Below are 18,692 nucleotides of genomic sequence, written 5' to 3'. Positions count from 1 at the left end.
TTTTGTCATCCGGTGCAATCTGGCTCAGTATTTTGAGGACTTCTTGCCTCACATCTTCTTTTTCTCTTTCTGAGAGGTTGATGACACGCAGATTCCATCTTCTGTTATATCTCTCCCCTTCTTCGGTTTTTTCTTTCAATTCCTCCACTCTTTTATCCAGCAATTTCACTTTATGTTCCGTCTCTTTTGCTTGAAATCCAAGCCCTTTCATCGCTTCTTTTACCTCTTTGATGTCTGCTGTGTTTTGGTTCATTTGTTGCTCAAAAACGGAAAAACTCTTCTTCAACTCATATATGGCTTGGAGGATGTCAGAGTTAGAAACCATGTCCTTCTCGTCTTTGTTTACACACAGTTTCTTCGGGTTTGGGCTTTTGCTGGGAGTCTCAGGAAGAGGTGAACACAAACCGTAGAAGCTCTCCTCTGATTCCATGTTCATCACCAGACTTCCTTCTGTGACCTTTTTGGCGTCTCTCTTTGTCATTTCAGATCACTGGAGCAGTGATAGATGTTAGTTGTCACACGTGTCGGAAAGTTAATGTCCTTGGGTCGTCAAAGTCTTCAACTTGGCATCAAAACTCTTCTATCAGTGTTTTGTCTATATCTAGCTGTTTGACAAGCCGTTCAAATGGTTGGCCTCGTTAAATTAACATAGATACTCGTTTAGCACCGTGCAGGCTCTGGCAAAAAGTTTTGTTTTAGTCAAAAAAAAATATTTTTGGCTCTGAGCAAACTGATAGAAGAATGGAAAGTGTCGTATACAACTGATAAAATAATAGTTGGAGGGGATTTTAATATGACACCAGATCTCTGGTTGGATCATCTTCCGTCAAAGGGTCAGTTTCATAATTATAATGATACCATATTGGATTTTGTTACAAAAAACAACTTGACTGATTACTGGAGAATGAAAAATCCTATTACTACACAATATACTTGGTTTAATGCATCAAATAATGGCCAATGCTCAAGAATAGATTATTGGCTAATCTCAAATAATTTAGTTAATGATGTCTCCAAGTGTGAAATCTCAGCATCACCTTTAACTGATCACTGTGTCATGTTGTTGTGTCTCTCTTTATCGAAAAATTGGTTTATTCACAATTCCATTTGGAAATTCAATAATATTCTTTTGGAAAATACAGATTTTTGCAAATCTGTATTTGTACTGGAAATGTCAACCTCGAGTAAGTGCAAGTGGTTTAAATTTAAAATTAAACAGGTTGCAATTAAGATAAGTAAAGTGTCCTCTAAAATTAAAAAACAGAAACAGCAAAACATTACAAATGAAATCAATAAATTATGTTGTAGAACGGATTTAACAATGGAGGAATATGCTAAATTGAACAGTCTTCAGTCTCAACTAGATTAGCAAACGATTACAAACTACTGGCACATGTTTATGCAAACCGATTAAATGAGGGTTTAAAGGAAATAATAGATGAATGTCAATCAGCTTTTATAAAAGGTAGAAGTATACACAATCATACCAGGTTGATATTAGAGATGCTTGATTATAAAGACCTTATTGATACTGATAGTTTGGGGTTATTTCTTGATTTTTATAAGGCTTTTGACACCGTTGAACATTGTTTTTTATTAGAAGCATTGCACTTTATAGGTTTTGGTAAAAAAATGTGTGATATTATTAAGATGTTTTATATTGACATTTATAGTTCTGTTTCCTGGAACCCTGGAATGACCCCGAGGTTCAAGGTGCTACGTGGTATTCGGCAAGGCTGCCCAATCTCCCCGAAATTGTTTATCTTGACCACTCATCTGTTAACAATGCTCATTAAGAACAATCCTGAAATAGAAAGTATTTCAATATTCAATAACGAATTTAAAATAAGTCAGTTTGCGGATGACACAGCCATCTTCTTAAAAAATAAATATATGGTTGAGAAAGCTCTTAATAATATTTCTATATTCTCCAAAGCTTTCCTTAAATATCAAAAAATGTGAATTCCTCCCCAACCATACCAGTATTGCTTCAATTAAAGTTGCATCTGAAGTAAAATATCTTGGAATAATGATATCTAACAATGTTATCAGAATAGAAGACGTTAATATAGCTAATCGCTTAACAGACATGAAGATATCTTTAAGTCGCTGGCTAATCAGAGATCTTACAAACCTTGGTAGAGTCATTTTTATCAAAAGCAGAAGGTATCTCTAAATTAACTTATCCATGTCTCTAGCCAATTCTATTATTTTTCAGTTCTTATGGAAAAATAAAACCCATTATATTAAAAGATCACAGTAAGTTAAAGAATATGAAAATAGGGGTATTAAAGCTTTAGGATTTGATTCAATGGTTGGAACTCTAATGATTAAATGGTTGAAAACATATTTCTCACAGCCAGAGTCCATGTGGTTTCATATTCCGAGAACCTTGTTCAAAAAAAAATAGGAGGGCTTGAATTTCTACTAAAATGTGATTTTAAGGTACACAAGGTTCCTATTAAAATATCTAATTTCCACAAGCAGATTCTTCAATACTGGAAAATGATAATTACTTATAATTTCTCCCCTCATGGATCTACTCTATGGAATAACAGAGTGATCACAGTAAACAGGAAATCGATATTCAGAAGAGATTGGTATGAGAAAGGCATTGTGTCTGTAAAGGATATAATGGACTCTGATGGAGGTCTTTCGGACTACAGGGCTTGGTTAGAAAAATATGAATTAAATTATACTCAGAGAGAGTATAATAGGATTTGTAAAGCAATCCCCTTACCACTGATTTAATTAATCCAGAATACTTTATTATATTTTAATGTTGAAGCGGTACTACCAAAATTGATGATTAATGATTGTAACTTAAAAGATAATAAATGTAATAACAAATTGATTAGTGCTGCCTTAAAATCTATAGTATTTTATGATTATAACAGAGGTTTTAAAGCACAAGTGACTGATAAGGTAACTGTGTGTATGATGGAAAAAGCACACTCTAAATATATTAAATGGCCTATCTCCCCTAAAATTAAAGAAACTCATTTTAAGATACTCTATAAAGTTTACCCGGTTGCTGAATTTTTAAGAAAAATATTTAAATTTGAAGTTGACCTGTGTACCTTTTGTAATGCAGCAGATGAAACATTAGAACATATGTTTTTCTAATGCCCTGTGTCCTAAGTTATTACTTAGAATAAATGACATCCCGGCTTTTGATATTTCTCACATATTCTTTTACATAGATAATTTAATGTCTAATATCGCTGATATGATAAATATGATTATTCTAATGGGTAAATATCATATCCATTGTAGTAAGTGGAGATATAGCAAACCCTCCTTTGACTGATTTATAAATGATTTCAAATTATTTTTCCTGTCCCTTAAAAAATTGTGCTCCAGCAAAATAGCTGGAAAGATCTGTGGAGATATATCTCGTTTCTTGCTTATTTGATTTATGCCTAAGACTTTGCTCCTCCCTAGTTTCTTTGTTATTTTAATTGTATGTCTGGTGATCTACAAAATGACTTTCTACTTGCACCTTATAAAAACCCCAGTCTTTGTTTTTTTGGTTTTGCTTTGTATTTGTATTTTATATCTCTTTGCAATTTGGCAACATTTCATTGTACGTAATTGTATAGTCCTTACAAGAAGATGTATGTTTTGTTTTATTGTGTGTTCAATAAAAAACAAAACAGAAACGAACAAAAAAACAAGTCGTCCGCCTGCTCACGGACAGGTGTTCAGTACAGTTTACTTCGTATTTCGTAATAATGAGCATTTCACAGCAAACTCATTTCCAATCTTGAGTTGTATGGGGACCGGATAAAACGTTCCAAATGTTATCAACAAGCTTTGTTGGCATGGAGGCTGTGCTATTCACACAATTTCTCTTCACATAAATCAATAATTTGGAACAATGAAAATATTAGTAAACGGAACAAATATCTATATTATCAAACTTGGGTTGACAAAAACATAATCTTTATAAAGGACCTTTTTGATGGCATTGGTCTACTACTGACATATGAGATCTTCCTTTCTGTCAAGCCCAAAGAATATGGTCTAAATACACAATATAACAAGTGGAGAATTCGCTATAATCATGGCAGGGATTACAACGGCTGCCAGGACAATACTTAAATTATGGAAAATATCCAAACCCCCTGAACTGAAAGAGTGGGTAAACATTATGATAAAAACAGCTTCATATGAACTTATGCTCAACCGGATGAACAATAGAAACAAGAATAAGGCACCAATCTGGGACTTGTTTTGGACTCACATCGCACTGCCTGATGAGCCTGTAGTGTGATTACCTTCCTCTGAGTATATCTAACATTCTAATCTGCTGTATGGATATTCTACCTAGTTATGTAACTATCAACATGCCCTTTATACGAGTGGTTTATTTATACTGTATTTTTATTTTGATTCTTGTTTGATTTATTTAATTATTTATTTTTTATGCCACTGATGGTCCATGTAGTATGTATAACAAGAATTGTCTCACAATGTAAAATGTTGTACTGTCAAACACCAAAGAGAAAAGAAATAAAGACTTGAATTATAAAAATTAAAAAAAAAGAATATGGTCTAGTAGTTAAATCCAAAAATAAATTCTCACTGTATGCTTTACATTAATGGCATTGAGTTTATGAGTAACAAATGTACCAACAAAAATATCAGAAAATGTTTTTACATTGGGGGGGGGGTTATGGGGACTTGACTAGAGCCGTTTAGAAAAGAGTTGTGACAGCGACGGGTGAAAAAGCATCCATTGTTTTCCCCAGAGAACATTAGGGTTTACAATTAAAAACACATTTAGTGTTCCCCACCAACCCTCCCCTCCTTGCACACTTCAGGCTCAAGCAAGCTTTTAAGTTAGGTTGAATCTATCTCAGTTGATCCAGTTTGTTTCCTTGCTACCATGGCAGCAGCATGCTGTGTTTGTGTGCCAGTGTACATTTCAATGTTTCTCCATGAAACAGGAAGTAACTAACTCCACTGGACTTTGTCCAGTTAGCCCCAAATTTCAATTCAATCCAATTCACTTCTATTCAATTTATAAAGCACCAAATCGCAACAAAAGTTATCTCATGGCACTTTCACATAGAGCAGGTCCAGACAGTACTGTTTAATTTGATTTAAAGAGACCCAAAATAAAAAGATCAGCACCTGGGGACACCGGCAAGGAAAGACTCCCCTTTATTGGGAAGAAACCCCAAGCAGAACTGGGCTCTAGGTGGGTGGCCATGTGAGGGAAGGACAGAGAGAGAGAGGCACATTTACAACAACACTGAAAGTAGAGTAGCAATAGAAGTGTGACTAATGATAATAATAATAGCAGAATGCATTACTGTCAGGCAGGACAGTACACCTTCGTTAAACTTTTAAACCAAAAATGTTGCAAAGCAATTCATAAATAAACACAGCATTAAACAAATTAAACCAACTTTGTGCCCTTATCTGCCAGATGCTAAACAATTCAATTCAGCTATTTAACAATCATCAGATACTTCTAGTGCATGCAGATACATGGTGACATGCACACCTTTCCTTTGTTTTTGTTTTGTTTTGTTTTTCACACTTTACGGTTCATTTAAGAGGTTTTCGGCCTTAACTTACAAAACCAAACATAAAATAGAAGATATAATAGATATAATAATATAATGATATAATGGCTGCATTAAAGGTAATAAACAGGTGTGCTGATTAGAACAGGCACTGCACAACAGGAGTAATCAGAGAGAACCCAGAGGAAGAAGGAGCCATGTTTGCCACTCACAAACACAAACACATGGGGAGACGGGACAAGAAACAAAAAGAATAGTGGAAACTTGGGAAACACAGGGAAGAGCACTACAAGCACAGCCAGTTTAGTGGCAGAAAAGCTGTTTATTTTAGTTTACAGTGTGTATACACACATTTTATGTTGCTGTTTCTGTGAACATGTAATGAGTGGTTGTTGCTGCTTCTGCAAGTGTGTGACTGTGTGGGTATTTGGTTTCTGTGTCAGGCTGTTATATTGTTGTGTGGTTAGTTTTTTGTTGTTGTTGTTGTTGCTGTCTTTCCGTATTATAAATGTTAATGTGTGTGTGTGTGTGTGTGTGTGTGTGTGTGTGTGTGTGTGTGTGTGTGTGTGTGTGTGTGTGTGTGTGTGTGTGTGTGTGTGTGTGTGTGTGGCCCTTCAAGGTTAACATTTGATAATTAATAATAATTTAGATGTATATAACATGATCTGGCTTCCATCAGTCACATAATGACCTATGACCTGAGAACATCTATGAAATGCTCTTACTGTGGTAATGGAGCTGAGTGTGATTTTGCACTGCTGAATTAACATACCCTTTCTTTTTCTGAGTTAGGGATGTGTCACAATAAACAATAAATCAAGTCTGTCAGAGCTCCCTGCTTTATTCTTAAAAATAGGCTAGTTCCTGGAAGTTAAAGTGCTAAGAATGTACTAAAATGTTACCAAAGAACAGTGTTTTACTGTATATTTAAACTATAATGTTGACATTTACTTAGTACTTGAACTAACACGTAGTTTAGTCTTGTTTATGCTGGTCTGTAATGCTATGGGGTTACAAGGTCTACTCGACTGAAAAACACTAGATGACAAGAAGCGAGGAGGAGGGATTTCCCGGCTCCCAAAAATTCATTCCTGTAGTTTACATGAGCTCGAGAAGGAGGAAGAGGAGGAGGGAGGAGGAGAGGGAGGAGGAGGAGAGGGAGGAGGGGGTGAGTGAGTGAGTGGGGGTTGGACTTTTTCGGCATTCCTCACTGACTGCAGACCAGGCAAAGGGCAGCTTCCTGCCACTTCTCCTGTCCCGCTTCCTTTTTACGGTTAAACATGAAATCAGTGAGTAAGGACGTTGAATATGTGGCCGCAAACAAGCTCCTTTTTCAGGAGAAAGGATTGAAACCCGAAGCAAGAACCACGATTGTCCGGTGGAAGCGAGTTCCATTATTGTAGAGGAGATTTTCTGCAGCCAGGGGAGCAGCCTCAGCTCTGCAGGAAAGGCGAAAAATATCCAAAAATGATGTTTCACTGGCCGAGAGTTGAAGGACCAGGAAAGTAAGAGGAAGGAGCTACAGAAAGGTAAAACTACATTTATTGGAACATGTGCTGGTAACAAAGATTGTTTGACTGATTTATTTTGTTGCCGTTCTCCTCACTTATACGTGTTTCTCAAACGCAAAGTGAAAACTTTGAAGGATAATAACTCGATATGAAAACTCCGTGTTATCTAGTTGCCTTCAATAAAGAAGTCAACAAGGACAAAAAGCAGTTTCCATCTTACGTGACTCGTCATGCCATACACACTGGTTCATATTTGATCCAGGATGGCTGCTGTGAATTGATGACTGTTAGGAACTCAAATACCAATAACTGCAGCTTGGACGAGGTTAAGTGTTGGACGTGTTAGTGGGTGTATGCAGTGCTTGTCTTATCAGTACCTTTTATTAGCTGCTTCTTCATATTCATGTTTGGGGTCTTCATAAGGGATTCTTGAATTGGTTCCACAGGGTCCTTAGTGGAACGGGGGAAAACAAATTAAAGTTCTTCTGTCACTAGTATTCCACAAGGTTTCACTGAGAATATTCCTTTGCACACTGTAATCAGCTTAATATGAGACTTCCATCACATTTACAAAGGGTTGGTATGTAGCTAAGTACCGCAACATGTGGCTAGGTTTATTAGCCTAATGCAACATCCAGGTTACTACATCAGGTGACCTGCACTTTAAAGTAGCTTTAATCATTTCAAAATCAGAATCACTTTTATTTGCCAAATGTATCATAATAGACACACAGGAATTAGTCTTGAGAGATCAGCAATAGGTCTAAAAGTGCACAACATTAAATGTCCTAGCAATAAATAAAACCAGGTATATATAATAAAACCTCAAGTAAAAACATTCATGAAACATAGTTTTTGATTAGAGTTAAATAATAGTAATGATAATACATTTTATTTAAGGCGCCTTTCAGGGCACTCAGGGTCGCCTTACACAACATATCAACAACGATTTAAAAGAGTAAAAGGACATACAACAAAAACAGAAATAAAATCAGAAAACTGCAGGTGGATGACAAATTAAAGTGAGTATGAAAGTTTAAAGAGGTAGGTTTTTAGACGGGCTTTGAAGATGGTTAAAGAGTTAATGTTCCTGATGGGGGGGGGGGGGTGAGATGATGGAAGAGGTGTTTCTCTTCCATTTGATGTCATTAATGATGGTGGTACCTAAGAATTTGAATGCCTCCACTTCTTGATAGCTGTGTAATTGATAAGTAGAAGTGAATTGGGGGTAGAGGATTTTTGGAAGTCAAAGACAATCTCAACTGTCTGTTGTGGATTGGGCTCCAGGTTGTTCTCAGAGCATCACACAGCCACGTTGGACACCTCTTGTCTGTAGGCATATTTGTTTTTGTTCCTAATGGCCCCACCAGGGTTTTGTCATCTGCAAACTTAATCAGCTTGATGGTGGGTCTGTTAGAAGTGCAGTCGTTGGTATATGGGTCAATGACGTATAAGGATTTTCAACAGGTCAATTTTAAAATAACTAAAATGGGAATATCTATTGCAGCAGTTCAAACATTAAGAATGTAAAGTACACATAAAGTCATATTAAAATAGTAAATTAGGTGTTTTATGTGTTTTTTCATCTCAATCAATTAGAACTGAAAAAAAGTCATGTGGTGCGACCATGATCTATCTTAAAATAAATGAATTTCCTTAACATGCTTAAATATTTTTTTACAAGTTTTGAGTAATATAAAGTGTTTAGAAACAAATTATTTGCATGTCTTTTGAGTTTTTGTAAATAATAATCTCATATTTATGTTCTATAATGTCACAGTTGACTTCTTAAATGTATGCAAGACTTATTTTTCCTGTAAATTGCTTAAAAATTATTTTAAGAATTAAAAAATACAATTCAGTTAATCATACTGTATCAGTGGTTAATATTACTGCCACAGAAAAGTGATATTTCACTCTGACTTTAATACAGTTATTGGTATTATTGGTTGCACCACATGATGAATGGTCGCACCAAATGACATAAAGACCTCATATCATTAAAAATCTATTGAAAGAAATAAAAAAACAATGACTTTAATACAAAATAGAATTAAACCAGTGGTTTTATTACAATTTCACAGAATTTTAATAAACTCAAACATTTCATGAACATTTTTTAAAACATAAGTGCAGCACGCATTCATGGCTTTGTCATGAACAAACTTTTCATTTAACTTGACAATGGAATAAGTCAATTTTGATTATTGAATCATTTAGATCAGAAATATTTATTATCTAGTCATCATCAAGCTGACTTGATTTTATATACTGAACCTTTCCATACTGTTTTCTTCATTGGTAGCTGAGACAGAAATGCAAAGTCATGCCATAAATCTATGGTGTATAATCTATTTTACTTTGGACTATTGATATATTTTATCTGCAAAAGTATTGAGATACACCTCTTAATCATTGAATTCAGGTGTTTCATTTAGACCCATTGCCTCAGGTGTATAAAATCAAGCATCTAACCATGTAGTCTGCATTTACACACATGTGTGAAAGAATGAGTTGCTCTGAAGAGTTCAATGAATTCAAGCCTGGTAAGTTAGTTTGTGAAATTTGTTCCCTGCTAGATATTTCACTGTCAACTGTAAACAGTATTATTGAAAAGTGGAAGTGTTTAAGAACAACAGCAACTCAGCCACGACTAGTGTCTAGTTCATCACAAAGATGGGGTTGAGATTATGAGCCAGGCCTTCTCATCCAACATCGATGTCTGATCTCAGCAATGCTCTATTCCCACAGCCACTCTCCATAATCTTGTGGAAAGCCTTCCAGAAGAGTGGAAGCAGTAATAGTTACAAAATTCCATTTGAATTCCTGTGGATTTAAAAAGGGATATCATGAATGCTCATGTAGGTGTAATGGACACATGGCCCAATACTTACTCTATACTCTATATAGTGTAGATGAACATGCATACAAAAATTACAATCCCTCCAGGTAATGAAAAACATACAAGAGTGATATGTACTTCATGGTGCTTTATTTTTGGCTTTCATTTTTAACAATTTTTACCTTTCTCTTCTCCTAGCAGGGTACACTGCTCCTGCTGTAGGCTCAGAATTAACACAGTGCCAATGGCAAGCAGTTTTTACTTTGCATGGGAGTGCGATCTGGTAAAATAGATTATAACAGTTAGAAATAAATAATGCATTACAAATAAATGCATAATTGCCAAAGTGACATTGTATTTTTCTCATGATATAAAAAAAAAATTAAACATAAACTGTTGCTTCTGAAATCTTAGAAAAAATGACTCAAATTGCATAAAAATATATTCCAAATAATACTAAAATAAAATAATTAATTAAATAAATCATTGACTGAATATAAACGTTTCTAATCTAGGACATATCTTTCATTGAAAACACTCTGCAATGGTCGCACCACATGATATTTGGTCGCACCAAATGATATTTTCAAGTTCAGTCAAAATTTACAGGCACATAATTGACCACCTAAACAAAACAAGCTAGCTTGCCACAAAAGGTCACTATGAAATTTATAATCAAAATATATATTTGTAGAAATAACGTAATATTTATTGTTTTCTTGAGGTCATACCACATGATATCCAAATATGGCAACTACATACCAGCCATTGAAAAGCTTAATTTTTTCCATATTTTAGAAAGAGTTACAAACCTGCTTGTTGTATCCATGGGTCCTTGGCAAACTAGTGTATGATGCAGCATCCTGCCTTTGAATGATTTTCATCATAAAAGTCCCAGAGTGGTTGTTTCTTGATGGTCGCACCACATGATATTTCATAAAATCATCATCGTCAGACAAAGTTTGTTTTTATGTTATGATGGAAAAATAAATACAAATGGTTTGCAATGTTGTACAGTACTATAAAACACTCTGGAAATCATGCCAAACAGGGCAGAAAATACATTTGAATAGATTTGGAGTAATTTCAAATAAGTTTTCATAACAGCAGTCATGGCCAGACGGTCGCACCACATGATATTTAGTCACTTTAAATAACAGAAAAATGACTAATAACTTGTGGTTTTTGAAAACTTAAAGTGAGTACATATAAAGGAAAGCTACTACATATGTATGGGATTTTTTTTATCCATTTAAACCATTTTCAAACTGAATAAAATGCAGTCGGACTGAAAATGTAGGCGTCACGTCATTGACCCATACAGTGAATAGAGGAAGGGAGATAACACACATCCTGGAGTTGCCCCTATGTTGGTTATAGTGGGTCGAGGTGTGGGTTAATGATGGGTTTGAGACAGTATTTCCTCTAGGGGGCTTAGGGTGTTTTTAGTACATGGGTGGTGCAGTACACCAGTGGTTGAAGTAACAACAATATTTAATTAAAAATAAGAAATAAAATGCCCTTTACTGCAAATCAAACTAGAATATATTATTACATGAATTTATACATAATATATACCTATAATTTATCAATTGTAATATTTTTATTTATTTATTCAGTCAAAATATTGCCAGCATAGTCCCCTAATTTTCATAACTTGACTGTAGCCAAAACACATATCCGCACAATAGTGACAAAAAATCACTTAAAACCAGGCGGGGAGGGCACGCAGGTGGTTGAGTGGTTAGAGCGCATGCCACGTACGCAGTGGACCCCGGTTCGAATCCCGGCCGGCGGACCTTTACTGCATGTCACACCCCCCCTCTCTCTCCCATGTTTCCTGTCTGGCAACTATCAAATAAAGGCCTGAAAAAAAATCTTTAAAAAAAACCAGGCGGGGAGTTCCAGTCCTCTGAAATGAGGCCAACGCGGAAGTAACTTAAAACTACAATCTATCAAAAGGCCACCAGGGGGCGACCGTTTTGGTGTCAAAAGGAATTCCGTCTCTATACAAGTCAATGGAGAATTCACCAACTTCTCACTTGATTTCTAACCTCAGTAAACGTTTTCGGAATGTGTTTATGGTCTCAATCGCTAGTTTAAAGCCTTCTTCAATGCAGTATGATGTTCATTTGGGACATTTTGGCCTCCCTGATTTTATATTTGACGATAAAGCAGGGTATGCATTGGTTGCTAAGGTTGATTGATTCACAGGTTCAGGAGTGCGGACAGATAGACTGCAGGAAATAGCCGTGAACTTGTTTCACACAGACAGTTTTCTCCGGAGTTTTGTGGTTATAGTTAGTCGTTAGTTAACCTTAAAAGCACATCCACATTTTTTTACCGATTATCACCTTAACTACAGATATTCAGGTCTTGTTTGAGTGGGCACTCAAGCCCACTGAGTCAGAAGGCTTCCTTTTTTGCTGGATCATAGCAGTTAATGAATACTGTTTGTGCGAGGAGCTGCTCCTCTTTCACACAGTGTGCAGCCTGTGCATTGCACAGAAAAAGCCTAGTTTCCACTAGCTAGCTGCTTAAAATCTAATGTAGTAATTTAATGTAACAGCTTTGTGTGGCAAAAGAAGTAGTTAAATTCTTTACAAAAACATGTCATGAAGAGGAGGAAGAGACTACTTTAGTGCCAGTTTCTCCTCTACAAGTGCTAAGTAATGACAGGTGACAGGTATGCCACTGCTAATTCAGCATTTGAAGGGGAGAGGGCTTAATTAGCGGCTGCATCTGGTTTTCCGACATTAATCTCTGCCCCTCCGTGCGAAAAGCACTTGTTCATGGAGCGTGCAGCTATGCACTCAGAGAAGCAAATTTAAATATTTTACACTCCTATTGTGTTGTTTGGTTTACAATAATAATAAACACACTGAAAAACCCCCCACTGATTATCATCCAGTAAAATGTTTTCTTAATCCATAACCATAATATATTTACTTAATTTTATATTTAATGTAACTGAGGCAATATTTAACTTACAATATACACATTTATTTGTGTATTTTATTGCTTATGGTGAACAGAACAGGTAAACATATTAGATTTTGAGAGGATCTGACAAACAAAATCATTCCTAAAATGACTTATATTTTCCTATATGGTAAAATGAGCAATTATTCTTACAGCTGTTGTGTTATGGGTCAAAAATGACCACTTGTACTTTCCTATGAAAAAAGGAGTACGTAGTCAATTACATTTCCAAAAACAACACTTTATTTTGTAAATCAGGCAACAAAGCTTACAAACAAGTGTAATCTCCAACAAGGTGTATGTGTACCTGGCCAGGTGCCACATTCTTAAAGGGTGATGAGAGATAATGCAGATTTTTCTGATGTTTTTTACATATTTTTTAACAGGACACCTTGGCCCTCTAAACATAGTTGCTGTTGACTTGAGACTTTAAGGTCTCTTCTTTTCCTCTATACAGAATTTTAAGCTTCATTCAACTATTTTCATTGAAACCTGTCACTGGTTTTCTCTGTCTTCAACTGTTATTGGAGCTGCTGTTGGCAGCTGGCTCTGCCCACTTCCTGTATGGCTCTTGGCCTCACTGTTGACTGAACTGAGAGTTCATCCATGGCTTGCTTGGACAGAAGGAATTTCCACTCCAGGTCTTATATATTATGTATATTTTAAATTTTTACAAATAAGTTACAGTCTAACATTTACTGTTGTGTACAGGGTATATTTATAACAGAAAGTTACATAACTCAATGTTATAATATGTGGAGGTCCCCCTTTGTGTCCCTGTCTTTATTTTTTGGAGATACATAATACCCATAACATGAGACAGATTGTGTTATTAGCAGGTATGTGTACAGTATAGTTTTCAGCCATGTGAATGACATTAAAGCAGCAGAATCAGGGGACGTCTCTGTCTTGATCCAGCCTGTAAGTGCCAGCTGGCTATTCATCTTTTCTGGAATGTTAAGGAGGTAAAACCCGTGCCATGTGACTTCATCACTGCAGTACCGTCTTCAGGCTTCATGCAGGAAATGAGCTTCAAAAAAGTTCAAATGGGTTTCATTCTAGTGCTCTCAGAGGGGAAATTGGTGACTTTTCTGATGCAATCAAACACACCATGTTACTATTTAAGGGATGAAATTCTGCTTTCACTGCTCAGGTACAGGTTGGCGGGGCAGTCTTATACATCTCCCTGCTGCCAAAGTTAGAATAGACCTTTTAAGGGCCATATCTGGGTTTTTTGCATGTTTTAGATCAGGGGTTTCAAAGATGCGGCCCGTGGGCCAGAACCAGCCCGCCAAGGGGTCCATCCAGCCCACTTTCCTTCTTGTCTTCTTTTCCTTCCTTCCTTCCTTCCTTCCTTCCTTCCTTCCTTCCTTCCTTCCTTCCTTCCTTCCTTCCTTCCTTCCTTCCTTCCTTCCTCCCTTTCTTCCCTCCTTCCTTCCCTCCTTCCTTCCTTCCTTCCTTCCTTCCTCCCTTTCTTCCCTCCTTCCTTCCTTCCTTCCTTCCTTTCTTCCTTCCTCCCTTTCTTCCCTCCTTCCTTCCATCTTTCCTTCCTGTCTTCTTTTCTTTTCTTCCATCAATTTGTCCTTCATCCCTTTCTACCTTCTGTCCTTCCATCCTTCTTTCCATCTTTCCTTGCTTCCTTCTTTCCTTCCCTCCTTCTGTCTGTCCTTCCTTCCTGTCTTCTTTTCTTTCCTTCCCTCTTTCCTCCCCTTTTTCATTCCATCTTTCCTTCCTTCTGTCGGTCCTTCCTTTCTTCTCTGCTTCCTTCCTTCCTTCCTTTGCTCCTTCCTTCCCTTTTTAATGGTCCGACCCACATGATATCAAATTGGGCTGTATGTGGCCCTTAAATGAAAATTTTAGATCAACTTCAAGTAGCATAGATTTTACTCACTGAGCAGTTTCAAAATTTGCTTTAAGTTTTTACCTATGGAAGTAGTAGCCATGCTAGTGAGGTAATCTGACAGCAAGGTTACTTTGGTGTGTTTAATCCAGTGTCTGAAAAAAAACAATTTCATTCACCTTGTCATGGGACTGATAGATCTAAAAAAAAAAAAAAAAAATCCACCGGCCAAGTGTATGTTTTACCAGCAAAAATGACAATTTACCTTTTGTGTCATATAGACTTTGGGTTCAGTACATTTAATCAAGATAAGGTCAAATCTCCCACAGATAAAGGCAAATGTCAATTTAATCAATGTTCTTATTGAAACACAAGCCAATGAGCAGTACCGGAGCTCCTGCCATTGAGCTCTGACAATGAATCCCCTTTGGAAGTGACGAGTATGATTGGATGCTAATTGTTTAATTGTATCTTTTGGGGCTTTTCCACTAATCAGTTCTAGCACTACTCGGCTCCACTCTACTCGACTCTACTCGGTTTTTTTTTAACTTTTCCATCAGGGATAGTACCTGGTACCTGGTACTTTTTTAGTACCTGCTCTGCTGAGGTTCCAAGTGAGCCGAGCTGATACTAAATGTGACGTCAACAGACTGCCGCCCACCGATTGGTCAGAGAGTCGTCACTGGAAGAGTCCGACACAAGAATCAAACCCGGTATTTTTAAATACCGACAACAGCGTTAAAGCGATTTGGCTGTCTTCTCTTGCTCTGTGTGTGACAAAAGGCACAGGTAGAGCAGAGAGTACACCATCGCCTCCATGTCCTCCATTGTTTATGTGTTTGCGTCGTGTATAAAACAAAGTCACAGCAGTTTGGCGCAGCCGTGCTATGACGACCCCGCCTACGTTGAGTAGGTAATATGAAGTAATGGCAAACGTCGTTCCTGGTACCAAACAACTGAGTGGTAGCATCTGCATTTGTTATGTTTCTCCACTCAATTTCTCAGATTTTACTTTAATTTGTTACTCCTATGTATGTTGCAATGGATACAATTCATTAAGGAATTCTTTATTTACAATAATTCTCCAATCTCACATTCTGATAGAGCTGGTGGAATTTTAGAAAGAATTGTATTACTGCATTTGGTTAGAGCCTGGTATTGAACAGATCTAAAAGACTTTTTCTAAAACTGATTAACGATAAGTTTTCAATAAATTTTCATGAATGATATAATCTCATATTTTTGAGAAAGATTGCTTTACCATGTTTGTCCCTTTTCTGTAGAGTAGTACCATTTTTTCAAGGAAAGAGTTGTGTTTTGTGCTTCTTCACTGATCTTCACTATCTATCTTTTTATAGAACAAGTATACAAGCTAATAAGGTTACAGAGAATGTTCTGTATGGCTGTTTCCATCTGTGAGGTAGCAGCAGCTCCTCAAGAGTCTCCCATTTCATTGTAGGAAATATTTTAATGTGAATGAAAGCCCCCTACAGGTGAGAGACACAGAGGACCACTGGGTTTGACTCAGAGCTTAGAAATGAATGTCTCTGCTTTGCTTCTCAGTGATATAATGACATGTCCCTCTATATTTACCACTTTCTTCCAGCTTCTGCATTTCTTCCTTTATTTTCTTGCTCCCCCCCCCCCCCCACACCATAACTCTTAACTTCCTGTCATCGCTATCCCATTTTTATTTGTTGTCCCTGCAAGCTTTGTTAACAGGAAGCATGATCTCCTAGTTTGAATAGGACTGCAGACTGATTCCTTGAAGGAATAGAACTAAGTATTATGAGTCATTTGTGGTGCTTCTCTGTCTAATTAGGAATAAAAGTCAGGAAAGTGCTTTGATTCATTTCATGGAAACTTAAATCACATCCATGAGTAACAACCTTCATGTTCCCATAATCCTTTTTGAAGTACATCCAGGAAAGGGAAGGTATGCTTTCCAACATGTGTGCACCAAACCAACAGGAATATCTTAAAATGGCTTTAGTGTTTCAAAAAAGGCTGAATACTTTTGGTGTCAGCACACTTTTCTTACTCCCATTACATGAGGATGATGAGGACAAGGGAGAAATGCCTCATTAGACCTCAGCCATATTGTCTAGAAATGTAAATGTTTTTGCAGACCGAGATCCAAATGCGCACCTCTGACATGATATTGCTCTGCTAGCTACATTATTATTCCAAGTGGAGACATTTTATATATCTGAGATTATTGTCTGGAGGGGATCTTTCAGAATTACATTCAGTGGTGGTCTGTGGTATAGATGACATAAGCATTAACGTTACACATCTCCCACATCTAGAAAGGAGTTAGTCTGTCTGTGTGTTTTTCTCTTGTTCTTGAGGACATCTTCTCGTGAAGTCGGTCGTAAAAAGGTAATAGCAGTTGTTTATTGATGGTAATGTTGTGAAAAGGGGCTGAGTTTAAGGTTGTTTTTTTTTTTTAAATTATAAAGTGGGTGGGAGCGTGAAGTAAATGTGTCTACTCCATGCTCGCGCAGACTGGAACTCCTTTCTCTTGTTCTTGACATTCCCATCAGTATTGTTCTACCTTATTCATGTCCACTGCTTTCATATTAGAGATCAGATGAAGTTGAGCTGGAAGCTAACAGTGGTGAGGGTGATGCAGGGAGAGCCAGCACTGCTGAGCTGCAGGTAGGTGCTATATGAAGGGTGAGCTGATTTTAGTTTGTTGATAATGAGAGGAAGGTTTGAACATGATAAGAAGAACACAATGATTTTAATATTGCACTAGCTTTCCCATCAGGATGTCTCTATACCTTAAAGGGTGATATATTCAAAACTCATGCTTAGCTGCCACAGAGGTTAATGTCAGTGACTTGTTAAATAAATTAATCAATTTGAAAGTGATCAGTGACATCATCGTCATTGAACTGTTAAGAAGCGCTAATGCTAAGTTATTAAAATTGTGAAAAGATGAGGAGTGATTCGTTTTTATTTGGTTGATACTGTAGAGAAGACTGGTCTGTTTTTAGCTGACAGTCTCTTGGTTTGAATAGAAAGTAAGTCATCACTGTTAGTAATCAGTTAACTACACCCGAGTCTCTTATGGACAGGAGCTGACTAATAAAAGCCTGGCTGCCTCATTTATAAACTGGCTCATAAAACTGACAATTGACAATTTATTCTACTTTTTGAGGAGTAATCTTTGGCCTGCTGCTGGGGGCTTTGGGTACATTTCCAGTTTCACAGACTGGTATTTTACAGTTGTATTTACATTCAGTATTTAGATTCAGTATAATTTGTTCTGATTATAAACATTAAAGAATAGATACTGCTCACTAAATAATTATCACTCCACCACCTCTCCTGACATCTAGGTGCATGAGAGTGAGTCAGAGACAGGTGCAGGATGCAGGGACAGTGCAGAGATCCTTTGCTGTGGTGAGTGATGAAAGGGATTTAACAGTTTAGAATAATTTGTCAATGGTAATATTGAATGTTAAACATTTCAGTCAATGTGTCAATTTCTATACTTTTAGCTTTTTAATATCTTCTAACATGTGTCTGGGTCCAAATCTCCTGGGGGAGGACACCCAGACCTTTTAAAATTGACCATTAAACCTGTCCAACCATTAAATTGTCCCACCCACATTTCAAATGCTTCCTACACCCATGTAATAGTATAAGAAAATCAAATGACCAAAACATGCACAGACCCAGAAAGATGTTACCTGAGTTCCTCTGCTTTGTGATAGTTTCATTAAACTTCTTGCGTGATTGTGCTGCAGTAGTAATATTTTTGTGTGCATGTGACTTGAAGTCACTTTGCACTGGAAAATAAGGCTCCCCCGAAAGCCACTGTGTAATTTGAACACTGACCTCCCAAGATCAAACATGCAGTGTCCATATACCTAGCAACTTCAGCATGGGCTAGCTCCCTGGAGGTTTTGATGTTAGAGTCCACAGTGCAGAAGTCACCAGTGCAGAAGTCACCAAAGAGATCTTCAAGT

The sequence above is a fragment of the Scomber scombrus genome, chromosome 14 (assembly GCF_963691925.1).
Source record: "Scomber scombrus chromosome 14, fScoSco1.1, whole genome shotgun sequence".
Lineage (NCBI taxonomy): Eukaryota > Metazoa > Chordata > Actinopteri > Scombriformes > Scombridae > Scomber > Scomber scombrus.
This window is presented reverse-complemented; position numbering follows the sequence as displayed.